The following is an 18,775-nucleotide window of genomic DNA, read 5'->3' as shown; positions in this document are numbered from 1 at the left end:
TCGTCATGTTTACGAGGCTGGTCTCAAACTCCTGACTTCAAATGTTTCACCTACGTTGGCCTCCCAGAGTGCTGGGATCACAGGCGTGAGCCACCTCGCCCAGCCCAGATTATAATTTTTAAATGCCGAAAACCTGAATTTCCCATTGCACTGTGCTATTACTTTCACAGAGTTGACTTTCAGAGATATCCCTGCACGACCTTTTGGTAGCTCCCTATGTCCTCTTGCTTCTCTAGTTGCCATTTCTTTGTTTTCTTTTTTTTTTCCTGAGACGGAGTCTCGCTCTGGCGCCCAGGCTGGAGTTCAGTGGCGCGATCTCGGTTCACTGCAAGCTCCGCCTCCCGGGTTCGCCCTATTCTCCCGCCTCAGCCTCCCCAGTCGTTGGGACTACAGGCGCCCGCCACCTCGCTCGGCTAATTTTTTGTATTTTTTTAGTAGAGACGGGGTTTCACCGTGTTAGCCAGGATGGTCTTGATTTCCTGACCTCGTGATCTGCCTGCCTCGGCCTCCCAAAGTGCTGGGATTACAGGCGTGTGCCAGCCACCATGACTTCCCTTTTTTTTTTTTTTTTTTGAAACAGAGTCTGGCTCAGTAGCCCAGGCTGGAGTGCAGTGGCGCGATCTCAGCTCACTGTAAGCTCCGCCTCCTGGGTTCGCGCCATTCTCCTGCCTCAGCCTCCCGAGTAGCTGGGACTACAGGCGCCCGCCACCTCGCCCGGCTAATTTTTGTTGTATTTTTACTAGAGACGGGGTTTCCCCATGTTAGCCAGGATGGTCTCGATCTCCTGACCTCGTGATCCGCCCGCCTCGGCCTCCCAAAGTGCTGGGATTACAGGCGTGAGCCACCTTGCCTGGCTCTAGTTGCCATTTCTTTGGAAGATCCCCCTGACCTTAGTTATCTCATTTTCCCTGAGTGATTTTGAAGCCCTGTTTGTGCCACAGTAAAATTTATTGAAATAGAAGAAACACTGGATCTTGAGAGATACCACCAGGACCTGCAAACTAATGCTGTATCTCCCTAGACTGCCGGAGAGATGACCTGGGTCCAAGTCATCTTTCTTTCTCATCACCGCCTGCCGCCATCTTGTTTGCTCCAAGTCTTCACCATTCAGTCAGAAATACAAGGCCTTACATGGGTCAGGTAGTCCTCAGAGAAGGAGAGAAATAAAGAAAGTGGAGGCCAGCCTTGGGAGCCTGAGGCAAGAGTATCGCTTGAACCCAGGAGGCGGAGGTTGCAGTGAGCGGAGATCGCGCCATTGCACTCTAGCCTGGCGACAAGAGCAAAACTCCGTCTGAAAAAAAGCAAGAAAGAAAGTGGAATCAAAGGGATGTAAGGGTTCCAGAAATTTAGAAGAGATGTCAGGTTTCTCAGATGTGTTCCTTGATTTGAGGTAGGTGATCTTAGAAGAGCTGCAACTAAACTCCAACTGGCTCCTTCTTCCCCCATGTCTTAGAAGAAAATGGGCTTCATTTTTATTCTGTTGACAACCCTTTTTTGCATTTGCATCTTTCAGCTTCTTCTAACTTGCGTCTCCTGGGACCTTTCTTTTCATCACTCTGTTTTCTTTCATCATCTGTCTTTCCCCTGACTCCTTTTCCCTTTGCTTCAAAATGTGCAAATGGATCCTCTCTTCTCTGGCAGTGATTATCAAAGTGTGGTTTCTCGATGAAATGTGATCACTTACTTCAAATCTCCTGGGATGATGTGAAAGTTGGGACCCACTTCAGGCCTATATGTCAATACCTCAGTATGATATATTCCAGCAACTTTCCCAAAAAACTACTTAGTTTCCAAGGCAGTTTGGCATCTCCTAGAGTGGCACAGCAAATTCCATGATTTTTTTCTAGCCCTGTTCGTTTTGTCTTTTAAAACCTGTCTCCCTCAACATCTACAATGTTAAAAACGTCTAACTTGCCTTCTGTTTCGCTCACTACTTTTTTTTTTTTTTTTTTTTTTTTCTGCTTTCTGCTTCTGTCTTCGTAAGTGTAGGCATGGGAAGAGCTGGGAATTTGGAGTCCTAGTAGGGTTTGATTCCCTCATGTCATTGCTCAGTAGCTGTGTGATCTTGGGCCACCCGTGTATCTTCAGTAGGGCATCTGCTTTGGAGGTTTGTGTGGCTTGCAAGTGTCATTTTTAAATTGGGAGCCCAAATATAATTGTTTGTGTGCTAAGAATCTGCCTCTTCCAGTTTGCTGGTGGAAAACTTGGAAATTATTGACTTCGCCAGGGTTGTGGCCTCTGGATGAAAGCTAAAAGGTGAACTGCCTTTTATCCATTCTGCTTCCCCCCCCCAACTCAGGGTCCTTTCCTGTAACAAATCGTGGTTAGTTTGGCATGGCAAGTACTGGAAGGGAGAAATTCTCTCCAGTGAGCCGGAAAATGCAACGGGATCTGTTTGTGATTGATCGAGATAAGAGTGCTCATCTACTTTTTCCTCTGCTAGAAAAGTATTTTTCCCTGACAGCTGGAGACATCAAAGGTCTGAAGCTGTGGATACAGAGAGATGAATGTTCTAATATGAATATTATATTTAAAAATATACCATGTAACATTTAACGTCAACATGTCTAGTTTCTTCTGTCTGGTAACCCCCAGTCGTCCATATGCCAAAAGAGTAATTCCCATCACAGAGGTCGTCACTCCAGGGAGACAGGCAACCATTACGTGTCTGTGAGTAGCTGAGTAAGCCACACTGTGATAGTTTCTGATAGATCATGTCAAGACCTAAATAGTGGAATCTTCAGGATTTGGAGGTAGGGAGCAAGTCACCTGGATTGATGAGGACTCACTGATGAACTGATCAAATGGGCTTTTTAAGAGTTCTCACGGAAGAGATGGAAGTTTCTTCTTGAGTGAGAGCAATCCCAGAGTCTGATTTCACCTAGTACGAGGGAAGGGAACATGTTTTGTCCTAAGCCAGGTGTGAAGTGTAGTCATTCATGTTGGGCAAAAACGTGGCAGAACTTGCAACTTCTGCAGGGACCCACAGGAAAATGGAGGAGAAGATTCCATGAAATTTCTGGTCCTGGTGTTGTGTGGATGGCCCAGGGCCCTGGCCAGAGAGATTGTGCCACTAGGTGAAGTTGTTTCACTTTCAACAACCCTGCTAAGGATTCATTTCACGTATATGCCGTCTGTGGGCCTTTGATGGTTCTTGTTTCCTATATTTGCTATGGATATATTTATGCATTTAAAAAATTTGCATCATTGTAGCTTTTCATTGACAAAATATATTTAATATTGTCGGTTTTTATAGTTTTGTTTAATCAGTTTTTTCCATACTTATATTTATTTTCTGTAACTTTTCTCTTTTTTATTGTCTGTTTTGCTCTATTAAGATGTTGTCTATCTTCTCCTCCTTCTCCTGAGTAGACCTCTGTTCAGTTCACCAAAATCCCTCTCCAGTATGAATCGGGAGGCTGACTATGTGACAACCCCTTCAAGGCAATAAGGCTCCAACTTAAGGGATTAAGATTGTTTTTTGACACCAAATATTGTTTATCCTCTTAATTTTGAGCTATGTAGTCTGAAATCCATGCTCTGTGATGAAATGGAGGTGGTTTATCTGAGCTTTACTACTCTTAAAAATGAAGATAATGATATCTCAGAGCATAGTAGTGAAACTTAAGTAAGATGTACGCATCTAGCATGGGAGCTAAGAAATAGGAGATTCTTAACAAATGTAATATAATCTTATTTCTTCTTTAGTTTCTGTAAAACCCAGGAACGTTAGAAAATGTCTAGGTTGAAAGGAGAAGATCATGAGTTTGGGTGTTAATTTTGAGGTACCTTTAACCAGTCAAGTGAAGAGATCAAGTAGACAGTTGAATTTAAGGGTATACAGATCAGAGATGTCTGATTGGAGAGTCTGCAGTTGAAGAGCTGTTTGTAGAGATGTCAGTTGATGGTATGAGATTGCTTATGGAGTCTTGAGTAACAGGTGGACCTTGGGCCTAGCAGTTGAAGGATTTTCAAGATTTAAAGACATTCAATTGAGAACAAAAGAGCATGCCAGGGACTAGGAGAGAAGGGAAATGTGATGTTGTAGAAGCTATGCCAAGCATGGTTTTTTAAGAAGCAGGGGATAGATTTGTCTTTTTGGTCATCAAGGAAGATGACTACTCAACAGTGTCTGTTGGCGTGGTCACCGTTGACATTTTCAGAGTGTTTTCTTGGTGGAATCATGGAATAGGAACCGACTTTCCATCCCTCAGAGTTGAGTTGGCTTTCATCTGACTTGGCAAAGTATTTATTTTATGTACTTCTAATGTGATTTTTCTCTATGTTTATAACTATAGTTGTTTGCACTTTTCATTCACATAATAAATTATCAGTTTCCTGAAGACAGAGATAGTGCAAAATCCCATGTAAATTACATCTAGTTAAGTATTTAATAGTTTAGTCTTAGAATCATTGGTTCTCATGATGAACAAAACACGTTTCTTGATCTGTTCATGTATTCATTCATTCACTGAACAGTTTTTTATTTACCAATTCCATACAGATAGCAAGTACTATTTTAGGTTATGTGAATGTAGTGGTGAACATAAGATACTCCCTTTTCTGCAAACTTTCATTGTGGGTGGAGACAGATGAGAAAGAATGGATACAAATGCTGAGGGCATTCAGTGTCTTCACTTATTTGTTCCTCACAACAATAGCATGATGTAGATGTTATTCCTAGTCCTATTTCATTGATGAGAAGATGGAGGCATCAAGATATTCAGTAACTTGCCAAGGTTATCAGTTCATTGGGAGCAGGGATGAGGGATGGAGCTAGAATTCAAACCCAGGTGGTTTGACTCTCAGATCCATGTTGCTAATCATCTCACTACACTGCAAAGTGTTTGGCATGGGGAAAATCATTATTCTTATTATTAATATAGTTAATAGTAACTATTTCTCAAGGGAGCTGAGGAATCACTTACTCTAATTCAGATGAGAAAACAGACATTCATACAGCTAGGTATTGGCAGAACTGAAATTTAGAAGCCACATTTCCAGGTTCCCACTCTAATGTTTTCCCCTTATCCAGTACCTCTTCTTTAAGGAAGGGAGTATGGAAAAGGGAAAAGAAGCTGGAAGAATGAAGGAATGGGCAAGGAGAAGGAAGGGTGTGTAGAGGAGATATAGGAAAAAATTAAACCTGTTGGATTTGGGGTTTTTGATGCTATTGAACTGTGGTTTTTAAAGCTTTTTTTGCCCCTTATATTCTCAAGAGTAGATATCCTTGAAATGATATCTTTATGCAAAATAGTGTTTTATTTCATCTATGACCAAAAAATAATTCAGCAGCTAGGAAACCCTAGCTCCTTAAAAGTAAAAGACTGTATTCCGGGAACTTATACTGTGATGACACTGGTTGGTAGACACACTAGAAGCTTTGAGGAGTGTGTGTGTGTGTCTTTGTGTGTCTATGTTTGTATATGTTTGTATGTTAGTATGATATATATAGAAGTACGAATTTATTTTATAAAATACTGGTAGTATTTAATTTACTTTGTGTATTGTCTTTAGGGGCGAGGGTGTTGAAATATTTTTCTGGGTTAGAAAAGTGTTTATATTTACATGCAAGGCTGCTCTAATATCAAGCACCATATTTAAACATCACAAATATACACTAAGCAAGGGACAGATGCACAAGGAATTTAAGTGGAGTTTTTCTAAATGGCAAATAATTAGAGGGGAACAGATGCCTATGGGCAGCAAAGGATGAAATGAGGTACCAAGAATTTTAAAAGGGAGATGGAAATACAAATGTCGAATGCAGTTGCTCTCAAGGATGTTTAAGCCTAGAGGGGGTGCTTGCCCAAAGTTCACTCTTTTTTTGGGCATTGACTTAAATTTGGTTCTCTCTTTACCTGTCTTCCCCAAAGAAGTAGATGATGCTAATCATTCCAAAGTGGAACAGATTTTCTTTCGAACCTCAGTTTTGGATGATCTGTGGCTGCATCTCTTTCTTCTGCCTCCCTAGGGTCTTGTCCTTTTATAGGACTGCCAGGATATGACATTTCACAATCATGTCAGTTCTCACTTATTTATTACTTATACCCCATATCCTTCCAAAAGGGTTTTTAGGTAGCCTACCAATAAAAGATATGTACGAAAATATGTGTGTGTGTGTGTGTGTGTATATATATGTGTGTGTGTATATATATATATATATATTTTTTTTTTTTTTTCTCCTTGGTGTGTGTTTTAGGATGGACATGTCCCTTCTTTAAAGTCTGCTGTAAAATGGGTTGTATTCATCTCAGAACTATTCTGTGTAGTCTTGATGTGGAAAAGGAAACAAATCTCCAAGAATAAAGTAGAGCACTAGGCATTTCCCATCTTCCTGTAGAGTGATAGTTTAAACAGCAGGGGCACTGAGCAGAGCGATTCAGCAACCCAGCAAAGCTGAGCTGTAGCACCTGATCATTATCCTTCAGGTTTAAGATTTACCTGTTGTGCTCATTGTAACAAAAGAAATGAAATCTCTGTAATTATATTGGAAGGGGGAGGAGATCGTGTTTTAGTTCCTTTGATCTTGAGCTAGAATAGGCTCTGCTTTTGGAAATTTAATTTGAAAGAGCCCAACGTACACATCTGCTTTTTGTACTGCAATTTCTGTTGAGCTTGAAAATAGAAATTTATTAATGCAAATGTGTAGAGTCTGTTTCTTGAGGAAAAGATATACACATTCAGAACACAAGGTGATCCTTTCCTACATAGCTATGGAAGACGTTAATATGTTTTCTGTTTTTTTTTTTTTTTTTTTCCTTGACTTCAGATATGAGGTTCCTTGCTAACAAGGACTAAGCATAAAAATTATAGGATCCACTGGGGAACGGAAAGATTCATTCAATACTTAGAAGTTTCCAAAGGACAAATTCATTGGTGAAGAGATAGGGGAAGCATCCTGAATCCTCCAAAGAAAAAAAAAGCCAAAAACAAGTGCATCATCAAACCATTTTGAGAACATGTTTGAATTGATGGTAGGGCCCATGCTAAGAGACAAAGCTTTCATTTCGACGAATCCAATCTGCCTAGTGTTCTGTAAAATTGCCTTTGCCTGTAAATGGAATGGCATGCAGATTTTAGGTAGGACACTTTCTCACCCAACTTAGCCTGTACTCTATTTCAATTTTTCTACCATTACATGAAGCTTCACATAAATGACAACTTGACTTAATCCTTAAAGTGGCTGGATTGTGTGGTCTATTTTGATTAAACTTTTTGTTGTTCTTAGTGTAAATTTTCAGTAATGCCTAAAATGTCATGAGCATTTTGGGACATAAATCCTTTAAGCTATTTTGTGGCCATGTAGTTGTTCTTTGGAGGGTTTGAGTGCTTTCCTAACCTCCTTCTCATCTCCAAATAGGCAAAATAAATTCTAAATTGTCGAGAGCATTCAATCACTCTTCGAATGAGCAGGCATCTCCTAAAGCTGCGGAAAGTGTCCATTTTCAGTATTTTGAGTACACAGAGCTGATCATTTTATAATATTTATACTGTATCAAAAGATCTCAAAAACTGTTATAAATAACCTAGACTTAAGAAAGAAGACATGATTAAATAATTCATTGGATCAATACAACCAATTTATTTTTTTCTGATGTGGTGTGATGAGGTTTTTTTTTCAAATGGAGTAGGTGGGCCTCAGTGCTGTGTATTGTCATTCTGATTCTATTGGTTACTGTCTTTCTCCGCTCCCCCCCTCAGTTGTTGTTTGGTATTTTTGTGCTTTGTGTTTGTTTTGTTTTAAAGAAAGGAAAGCTGAAAGCCATAGAAAGTTAGGCTGTGAATTAGGAATTCTGAGTTTAAAGCAGGAAGCCTGTCCCTAACTTTGTGTTTAAGTTGGTGTTTCAGTTATGTTGCCAGTGTAAGCTTGTGACCCTTGCAAACGTACAATTTCATTTGGGTTCAGTGATTCCTGGATGAGTTTGTGATATAGGATGCCAAAGGCTGTGGAATTTATTTAAGACACAAAATCTTGAGACAGAGCTGGTTCCTTGGAAGCTTCTGGGTAACTAGAGTCTCATTTTAACTAATTTGGAGGGGGCTAAGAAAAGTCTTCCTACCCACTTCCAATTAATTAATTTCTAACATTTCCATCTAATCATGACTTTGTCGAGTGACACACATCTTTTTTCCTCACAGGCAAGAAACTCACAAACAAAATTTCTATTTCTAATGGCAGACAGTTGGGGTGCCGCAGCCAAGCAGTCACCCTTAAAAATTAATGAGCGTAATGATGGTTAGAGAAGCGATTCTGATGGTGGTTAGGGAGGGAGGGGCCATGGGGATGGCAGAAGGAGGAAGACTGGACTCCTCATAAGTGACAATGATGTGAGCCCTTGTCCTCATCTCCCCTCCCATCCCCCCTTCCCCCCAGTCACCACCCCTTCCATCCTCCTCTCTTTACAGGAGCCAAAGCAGATAGAAAGACAGGGCGATTATGAAGACGTCAGTTGGAGTGTAGGCAGGCGAGAGGGGCGCAGTGCCCCAGATGAGGTCCGGGGGGAGCTGAGGAGGGTCACTCATGGACGACTGTGTGTGTGTGTCTGACAGACTGTGAAATGGTGCGTTGTTGCACGGCTGCGCTGCACCTGGGCCCTTCATCTGTGATTGATTGGTTTGGTCATGTGTAATGGTCCCATCTGCTCTGTGTTGTTTTTCTTTTTTTACTTATAAACACCGTTCCCAGAGGCTGAGAGAGGATGAGCTATGTTTTGTCATCTTCACTTACACTTTAGCTCAAAAAAGTGGTCAAGTAGGTAAGCTCTAAAGTCTATCCAAGTAATGTAGTAGGAAAGTACAGTTTTTCCCCTTTGCTTGATTTTGTTTGTGTGTGTGTGTGCGCGCGCGTGCCTCTCCTGCGCACGCGTGTGTGCGTGGAGTTTTAATGCTGCCTGTTAATATCTGAATAGTTCGTGAACCACGGAAGACCAAAATATCACAGAAATGATTTGCACAACTCTGTGTATTGTGACTCTTACTGCAGTGAGGAGTTTTTTTTGTAACGGAGCCAATACTTAATTAAAACCGCTGACATCATGGTGTTATAATTAAGCGTGGCATTAATTAAGCTGGAATAATGATTTTTTTTTTTTATTAAGAACTGCTTCTATTGTATAAGACCGTTATCGGCTAAAAACAAAATAATTTTAAGGCAAAAATAAATTTGCTTTAACCTAGCCCTTTTCACCTTCCCCCAAAGTCCGGCCTCAGGACTGTCATCATCAGGGCTCTGAATCTGTGCGTGTGTGCGCGCGCGCGCGCGCGCGCGTGTGTTTGGTGGTGTTGGGATGGGGGAGAGTGGAAGTGAAATTTGTTTTTTTTCACCCAAAAATGCTGATCGGCTCCTGGCATTCTGATGGCTAATTATGCATCGGAGAGCTTCGACAGCTGCATTCATCATCATAAAATGTAATAATTAATGACATTCCAACAAAGAAAAATATGCAAATGAGGACTCATTAGCATTTTCATATTCAGCTTTGATAATGCTTTTGCTGACAAGGTTGTAATTAATGAAAATTCATGTCGCAGTCAGGAGATTGGATCGGTTTCATTCCGCTCACAATTCCCAAATGCTTGCATTATGGAAAATCGGCGGCTCTGCCAACTTTTCAGGGAAGAAAAAAACACACACACACACTAAAAGCACCAGATGCAAATTAATGGTAGGGAGTCTTTAACTCTTTAAACCACCCCCCTAAATTTCCATCATAGGAAACATGTGATGAGTGTTAGCCTAAGAACTAGATTCTCTCTTTTTTTTTTTAAATAATAGGAAAGTACTTTTATTTGTGACCCAAGTATGAGAATTTCTGGCAAACTTTTTTTTTTAATATTTAAAAAAACCCCAAACCCTCCACCTTTTCCCTTCTTTCCTTTTCCCTTTCAAGACTATTTAAATGTACATAGTAAAACATGTTAGGACAGCCAAGCCCCAGCATGTTGTGTTCTGTCCTCTGGCTGGCAGATTCACGCCACAACAGTTTATTCATCCACATGCTTTTTGGCGACTGTTCGTCACGTATTTGGGCTTAGATCTTCTGGTGCCTCCCTCGGCGTGCTACCCATAAGGTCGAAAGAAAAGCAAGTATTCGATTTCTCTATTCAGGGTGGGTTTTTTTTTTTTTTTTGATGATAGTGGGTTTTTGTGTGTGTGTGTGTGCTTTTTCTTTTTAATCTATTCCCTTTGTGGTTTAGTGTCAGAGTTTGAGAATGTGCCCATAATTCTCTCACTCAACACTTCTGGTTTAGTGTTGTTCTTCAAATGTAATTTTAGGAGACACTCTACAATCAAAATGGAAACCCAGAAACCCCACACCAGAGATATCGACAAATATTTCACACAGAGAGCTATTAATTTATGAAAGCATCTGTGTGTTGCTTTCAAAATGTGGAACTTTAGGTTGGCAGATAAACACTTGATACCAACCTGGTACCATGTTTGACAGACAAGCCTGAAGTTAAACTGAAAGTTCTATCTGGCCCTCAAGGTTAGAAAGAAAAACTTAAACAGAGTTCTGACTTCATTTTCTATTTGATATTTAGGTTAAAAAATGATGATTATTAAAACAGGTCTTTTTGCTGAGGCAGGTGTTTTAATAAAAGGTTTGTATAATGATTAAGAAAAAGGGAAAATAGAAGTGTATTTCTTTACAAACTATAACGTTTATAGGCATTTTCACTCTCAGATGAATAAAATGACTTCTGGGAGTTCCTAAGATGCAGTTTCCTGTTTATTTAAAGTTAAATTGTAATTCCCAAAGTTGCTAGCCCAACATAAAGAAAGATTATAAATACGCCTTGTCAAGGGAAGAGAGAAACTTTGATATTGGGGCCTTATTTTTTAGAGTATTTCGGTAAAACAGAAAGAATCATCAATTATGTAATGAAAAATTTAAAATAAATCTCTTTTCCCTTTTATGTGATTAAGAATGACTAGGTTTTCACTCCTTATTAAACTCTTGGAGCTCCAAGAAACAGAATTTTATTTCAATCCCTTGCTTCTTCCAACTTTTATTTTGTCACAGTTTCTACATGAACATGTGTGTGTGTGTACACAGGCATGTGTGTAAATGTGTGTGTGTCCATGTCTGAAAATTATGGTGGCTCTGTCCTCTCTCCTATAAAATCTGTTGTGGTAAAATAGCAGGCAAAAGAGGGTTTTACTTTTTTTTTCCTTTTAGTTTATTTCTTTTTTCTGTGTGGGCAAACTGCCCATCCAGATGGTAGAATTTCACCTGTAAGCAATCTGAAACGATAGGTTAATTCTGACATTTTATAGAGCTTTTTTATTTTCTTTTCACACAGTACAACTAAGTGCAGAATAACTGCTCAAGATAATGTCTCTTTTTTTTTTTTCTTTTAAAGCGCTTCCTGCTGTGATTGGTTCTTTTTCCCCCCAAATCTGAATTTGGGGCTCATTTAAAATCTGTGGCTTTAGGCACTTTGCTGTTATTGTCAAAACCACATCTGATGAAATCTTTGACCAACTTCTAATATGTGTAAATGAGGAAGTGATGGCAGAAGTGAAAAAGCAGGTTAGTCGCCGAGAAGCAGATCCTTGTAATTTTATAATGCTGAATGTTCCACTTTGATAAATTCACTGTTAGTTTTCTCCTCCCACTAAATGCCTGGCGTGGTATTAGCCACCAGAATCCTGGGACTTGCTTTTATTGTCAATGTGGTTAGCCTCTGGTGGCTTATGTGACGGAGTAAACTGGAGAAAAACTTCAGGGTGATTCGTTGTCCTGTGATCAAGGAATCCCATTATTTCCAAAAGCAGGTTTAGAAGATGTTTTTGGAGTAGTGTGTGAAAGGGAAAGGGAATATTGGAGATTGTTTTTACGCATAATAATTGCAATCATGCTGTGTTGACAAGTTAGTTTTGAATGTGCCACCTTCTTGTTTTTATTTCTGGAAAACCTTCATTTTCATGAATTATTTCTTGAGCTGATGATAAAGATGACTTTAGAGACATCTTCTGCACTGGCGTATTCCTTTAGGGGAACATTTTTGAAAGTGTTGTCCTTTATTGTACCTGTAAGGCTTTTTGGGACCTTTGTCATGGCATTGTTTGTTGCTTTTTCCATTTCCTGTTTTGCACATGTTAATTCTTGTGGGCATTTTCTTCTTAAAGTGATGGGATTTTCACTGTCCAGCAGCAAACTACATTTACTGGAGTTATTGAACTCTGAAATAGGAATCCTGTGGGTGATCAGTTTTACCTTCCCTAGAAGATACTGCTTCAGTCAATGAGAATTACAACCCCATGACTGATAATTTTAAAGGAGGGGTTCCACTAAGACACCCAGAGGTTGTGTTTCAGGTGTTGCAACAAAATCAACATTTGTTTGTGGGCAGCGAAGCCAGTGTTCCTGCCAGTATTCCCGTTCAGTCGCTTCTCATATTTCCCTTGCAAACTTTCCCATTGGTTGGGGTCTGTGGAGAGATTTCAGTGGCTGGCTGGTGGAAATGTTTGGGAGAACATTTGCGTATCAAAGCAACCTAAATATTTGCAAAAATGTTTGCTTGAGAAAAAAGAATCCACTTAGGATTAGGAAGTAACTGCTTAAACATTTTTAAAGCATTTGTGATTTCCCTAAGTATATTACTCATGAGCCACTGCCTAACTTGAATTTCAGGGGTCGCTCTGGAATCTACATCTTTAAAAACTCTATAAGATAATAAAGGTTTTGCTTTACGATTAAGATCTGTATCCATATATTAAAATGAAAAAACACTTGACAAGACAAAATATATTTTAAGAATTGTTTATCATTTAGTGAATCTGCAAAACAAAAGATGTAAAGAAAGGGCCTCATGAAATGGTTGGATGTTGAATAGCTCTAACATCATTCTTACCCTCTACTATAGGTTTCTTGTTGATAAAACCCAATAGTATTGCTATGATACGACATTCCTTCTGTTGGATTCCATAAACTTTCTTACCGTGGTAATGATTTGAATGTCAGATCTTACTTTTTTTTTTTTCTTGCTAAAGAGTTTAGGCATTTTCTGTCCACATTATTAAAGTTTTAACTACATTTTACTGATGGTTTGGAAACAGTATGTGTAAAACTCAGTGTAGGCCAAATTTTCCAGTTTGTTAACAAGGTAGGAGTTGAGCATTGACAATTACTGTACTTAAAAGCCCCTCGGATCAGGTGTTATTTTACCATCTGGACATTTTAATTAGTAATAAAAGTGTGGACCTGGATACACAGAAATAGGATCTACAGTACACAATGGCCCAATGCACTCTGTTGGTGCTGAGGTGTATGTGGCTACATTTTATAAACCTGTACGTATGTTTGTGTGTGTGTGGGCAAGTGTAATTATGTGCCAGGTGTGTCCTTTTTCAACCTGGGCACTAACACACACCAAAACATTTGACTACTTTTCTTGGATAAAAAGTAAAAATGCATATTCTGTGAACTTACATGTAAGTAAAACTGCATCTTTTTAATGGCCCTGCTTCCTCACGTATGGCATGATAAAATATAATGCTGACATTTAGGTAGGCCTGGGCAAAAGATGGGACTCTTCTCTTTCATAGCTGTGTACTCTAAGGCAAATAAATGAACCACCAACTATCCCTTTTTTCTCACATCCAGAATGAAAGTATAAATGATAATTGTTATATCTACCTAACAGGATTATGAGGAAGCTCATTTGAGCATGTATGTTGAAAAGCACTTAATAAAATATAAGGCATCATAACAGTTCTTAACAATTGATTGTTAATACAGGATGCAAACGACCAATTCATATCCCACATACCATCTTTTATAATTCAGTAAATCATCTCATATTTAAAAATAAGGGAGATGCAAATATAACATTACATTAGATTATTAACAAATGATAACTTTAAGACCACCAGAAAAAAATGTGTTCATAAGTTTCAACATAAAACAAAATGACTCATTCTTATAAAGTATATATAGGCTCATTGAAACAATGTTATCCTTAATTAAGGCAGGAGCGGGTGCATTTGAGGGAAATAGTGACCCTCTGGAGAAATAGAGAGTGAAAATAGTTTAGGGAAACGAGTCTTAACATTTTCTCTTTTGGAAAAATGCGTGCATGTTTCTCTTAATCATTATGAATTTCATGTTTGCAAACCAGTGTGAATTCCTTAACGATAATCATTATTGTTTAGAATCTCCCTATTACTACACATACACACACACACACACACACACACACAAAATTTGCTCAAGAAAATCATCCTCAGGAAGTAAAGGAGTTGATAAAATTACCATTGGAGCAGATGAGTTTGGATACTTCTACTGAAAGCTGTTTCAGTTTTTATTATAGGTACAGATCTCCCCTGAGAATTCTTTGAGAGAAATAAAAACATTCGTTTTTAATTTAAAAGAAGGGTAACATGCTGTAGCATACTATTAACTATTTCAATGATTTTATCAATTTTATCTTCCCCTGCCTTAATGTAATAAATGCATATCTTGATTCAGTACCAATCTTTACATTACATTGTCCCTAATGACAAATATTATTTTAGGCAACTTAGTTTTAATCATCAGAGTGTCTTAGGGAGCTTATAAAACTTGTCTCTGGGACATGGTATTAGCAGGATGTACAGAGTTCCTTTTTGGTGCCATGCTAGGAGGAGATAAATTCAACAGAGTCAGTCCAGCCCATTCATTCATTTGATAGATAATAAGTAAACCACAGAAGAAACAGGAATATGTCAGTTCTTTTAAGATTTTTTAGACTTAATATTGAAAACTGGTTTCACTTAATGTTCTATCAGTTTCATTTAAATGCCCCAATCCAATGATCACTTTCATTTACATATCCTAATCTAGTGAGCAGATAGGGCTTACATAGTATTTGTCTTGAAGACATTTTAAAAATGCAGCTACAGGTCCTCTTCTTTGAAACTCCATTTGGTAAAAATGGCCATGTCTACCTTCACCTATAGATAGATTTAAGGGCCCACAGTAATGGGATGAGAAAAGAATTTGTGATGCTTCTTGAAAAATGGTCTCATCAAAGGAATTCAGTTGAAAATGTGGGGGACTGCATTTAAACTTTGATATAACAAAATAAGTAATTCAAAGTAAAGTCTGTAGCCAAACTCCTTAATTGTGATGCATTTGCTGAGTTCCCCTCTTCCATCGTCGGGCCTGCTCTGATGCCATATGGCCTACCATGGAACATTTAACTTGTCAGATATAATGGATTGTCCTGGAAGCAGATTTTTGCTTTGAGCACTCGGCTCCTTTCTTGCATTTCACTCTCAGCTCCAGGCTGCGAGATGAAGGATTGTGGTAGAAATGCAAAGAAGAGACACACAGTTGATTCCCCTTAAGAGAGTGACCTATATGCCACAAAATTTTACCTACGTAAAGAGGCATTATCCCCGTCACTGGCCTTAGCAGACTGCATGTCAAAATCATTTAAATTTCCCTGGACTTAACAGATTGTGCAAACATTTCAGAACTGAAAGCTTAGGCAGAAATGGTGTTAGCCACATTGGCCAAAGGAGGCATATTATTTATTGTGACCTGTGTGTAACATAGGCCACCTGGGTTTCAGAGTCTATAAATTAAGTTCTCTCAAGTTTATGAAGAATGCTAAAATATAGATAGATAGATAGATAGATAGATAGATAGATAGATAGATATGTTACTTGGCTTTTTTGTTTTTGTTTGGTGAATAGAGAGGTAAGGTTGAAATAATCATTTAGGAATTGCTTCTTAGCTTTTTGGCTAAGATCATTTAGGTAGAGGGACAGTGGCAGCTAATTATCCTATCAGGCTTTCTAGCTTAAAACTTAGGGGCAGGCCTTCCATTCATTCTAACCTATTTGAAATTAGAGATCGAATATGTTGTGGATTATTTAATTGTTATCTGTAAAAGTAAATAATATAGTCTTTGTTGTTCATTTTAATTTGGTGCTTTTATGAACTATTTTTTTTCAATTTGTGCTATTGTTTCAACAAGCTTGGAAAGTAGTAGGAACAATTTGAGACTTTTGCATTTACAGGAAAACTTCTTTAAAACAATAAACAGTGCCCTACCTGTATGTATGTGCACATACATAGCTGTGGGGTACTCTTCTGGTATAACTGCTGTAACCCCAAAGCAAATACTGTGATATAGAGACACAGAATAGACAATTTGCAAGTAATCAATCAAACACAAACCAGTGGGAAAATAAGGAACTTACATATCTCAATTTATCCATTAAATGCTACATATTTGATTGCTCTAGGGTTACAAAAGGTAATTCATAGATTTGTATAAGACACACAGAAATATACACACACTAAAAGAGACTTTGCTAAGGGTAATTCAGTATACTCACAAAAATATGTGTTATGTTAGAAATTTAATATTTAATTTACTTCCATAAATTCATGCATTACAAATAAGTCCTCATATAGGTCAGATGGGGCAATAAAAACTACTGTGACCTTGAAAACTGACAGAAGCTCACTTCTGTACAAATCTTTTTAATGAACAACTTTCCATGGAGCAGCTAAGAAACCTCTGTTAAAGTCAGTATTTAATACTAAAGTGTACTTGTGTATATTTCTTACTGATCCTAAATTGAGCACATTAGTTTTATCAATGCCACTGATTGGCCAACTGTACCCCTCCTCCCCCGTACAGATTTGGTGAGACTTAGTACTAAATAAGTTTGGGGAGTGCCAGGCCATAGCCGGCTCTTGTTGGGGCATGTGCGCCCTCTGCTGGCTCCTCAGATAGGAACTGACTGGTGTGTGAGGTTCTTTACTTTTCAAGGTTGTTTTTTTTTTTGTTTTTTGTTTTGTTTCATTTTATTTTTATATAACTGATCAGATATTTACCATGATTATAAAGTTGTAGCTTAATACTGAGCATGGCAGTTAATTTGTTTTTATTTGGAAATAAAGGTGAGGTTTTGTTTTGAGTGTGTTTTTGCTCAATAGATAGTCCTGATAGTTCAAATAACATGCAACGTTTGTAATAGTCTTGAGTTTTTGAAGTGGTTGCTTGCATATCACGATTAAACATATTTTCATTGCTTTCATATTCCCCTTGGCTTGATTATATTTGAGAAGTATTCTTGTTGGACTAAGTTGGGAACAGAACTTAAAAGGGGATAGATAAGCCATTGAAATTTTGAAATGTGACTATTTGTTTGTAATGGATGTGGTAGGTAATCCCTAGTAGAAAAATTCCTGTTTTGGTTGGTTGATAGTTTTCACTTGCTTCGCCAAGGAAAATGTGAGTACGTTTACATCATGATGCTTTATAAAGGCATTTTTGGTTTCCTTGCAAACCAGATTAAGCTATGCTCACTGGCAGACATTGAGAATGGCAGTTTGAGTAAAATCTTTTTTGTTTTGTTTTGCTTTTGCAGTTGTTGTTTGTAGAGTATGAGATGTTAAAGGAACAAATCACTGATGGCCTCTTTACTCCCAGGACACAGGAATAAACTATACAGGGCAATTACAGAGGAAGAATGCCAGCCCCTCTGCCATCGCCTGGGTGGAGAGCATCCTTGCGTCCTGGTAGTGATGGCCAGGGCTCTGGGTAACGAGTATGTCTTTTAAAAATGGCAACAATTAGGCTGGGCACGGTGGCTCACGCCTGTAATCCCAGCACTTCGGGAGGCCGACGCTGGCGGATCACGAGGTCAGGAGATCGAGACCATCCTGGCTAACACGTGAAACCCCGTTTCTACTAAAAGTGCAAAATTAGCCAGGCGCGGTGGCGGGCACCTGTAGTCCCAGCTACTAAGGAGGCTGAGGCAGGAGAATGGTGTGAACCCGGGAGGCGGAGCTTGCAGTGAGCCGAGATTGCACCACTATACTCCAGCCTGGGCCATAGAGCGAGACTCCGTCCCAAAAACAAAAAACAAAAATGGCACCAATTTTTGTTGACAAGGTTCCATCAAAGTCTTTATAATAATTTAATTTGTGTAGGTGATTTCTGTGTATCTCTGAAATTAAATGACTTGATTGAGTCAGTTTGGTATTTGTTGTACAGAGAAGGCAGTTTAGATTTTTATAGTTCTTTTGTCTTATACTGCAAATTTCTCTAATTTGTAAGCAAAAGCCATAAAAACTTCCAAACCAGCCATGGAGTGAACAGAGAACTTAGAGCTGTGGAAGGGCAGAAGTGTCATCTACAGGTTTTTTTTTTTTTATTTTTTCTTCCAGTTTTTCCTCTTTCTAATTTTAGGTTCCAGTTACCTTAAAATTTGTTTTGGATAAATTATATAAACTTTTACTTATTAGTATTTACTTATTTTGATTTAACATTGTCAAATAACTAAGAATTGCATTCTAACAAATATTAAGTCCTTATTACCTCTGTTGGCATGTCAACTTGCATGAAATCTCACTTACACGTCTCTCCTGTTACCACCTTGTCTTCAATGAGGTTGTATTGAATGCTCTTTCTTGGTGCTTCTCTGGGTTCCCATTATATCCTTACTGATGGATAGCATTGTGTTACTCCTGGTATTTTAGTCATCTAAACTCTTACCTCCTTGAGAATAATGCCCATTGTTGACTCTCTTGCATCCAGCACATGGTACACAGAAAGCACCCAACAAATATGAATTTCCCTATATTATGTTTTTTAGGCCTCATTCACCACTATTCAGATGACAGTTTTTGCAAGTTTCAGGATTAAAAATTGTAGTCTGTAAACATATTATATGTAATGCATTTTATTTTCTTGCATACTTTTTATAGGATGAGATCATTCTTCTGGCTACTCCTTGTCTGCTTTCTCTTTTCTCTTTCTC

At 38.6% G+C, this 18,775-nt stretch overlaps 1 protein-coding gene across 26 annotated transcripts in view; it reads left to right on the top strand.

Moving 5' to 3' along the window:
* The window catches only part of TCF4 (transcription factor 4), a 366,024-nt gene that overhangs the window by 156,255 nt on the left and 190,994 nt on the right, over positions 1-18,775 (top strand). For 2 of the 26 annotated variants that reach the window (XM_021930167.2, XM_021930158.2), the window contains exon 1: positions 9,780-10,086. The exons of 21 other annotated variants lie outside the window; for them this stretch is intronic. The gene's annotated coding sequence lies outside the window, so the exon portion shown is untranslated. Of the gene's footprint in view, positions 1-9,753; positions 10,113-18,775 lie in introns of those variants that run through there. 3 more of the 26 variants (XM_021930159.2, XM_021930160.2, XM_021930162.2) reach the window with 3 other exon arrangements.

The sequence above is a fragment of the Papio anubis genome, chromosome 19 (genome assembly GCF_008728515.1).
Source record: "Papio anubis isolate 15944 chromosome 19, Panubis1.0, whole genome shotgun sequence".
Lineage (NCBI taxonomy): Eukaryota > Metazoa > Chordata > Mammalia > Primates > Cercopithecidae > Papio > Papio anubis.
The sequence above is the reverse complement of the archived record's forward strand: the minus strand, read 5'-3'. Positions and strand labels throughout refer to the sequence as shown.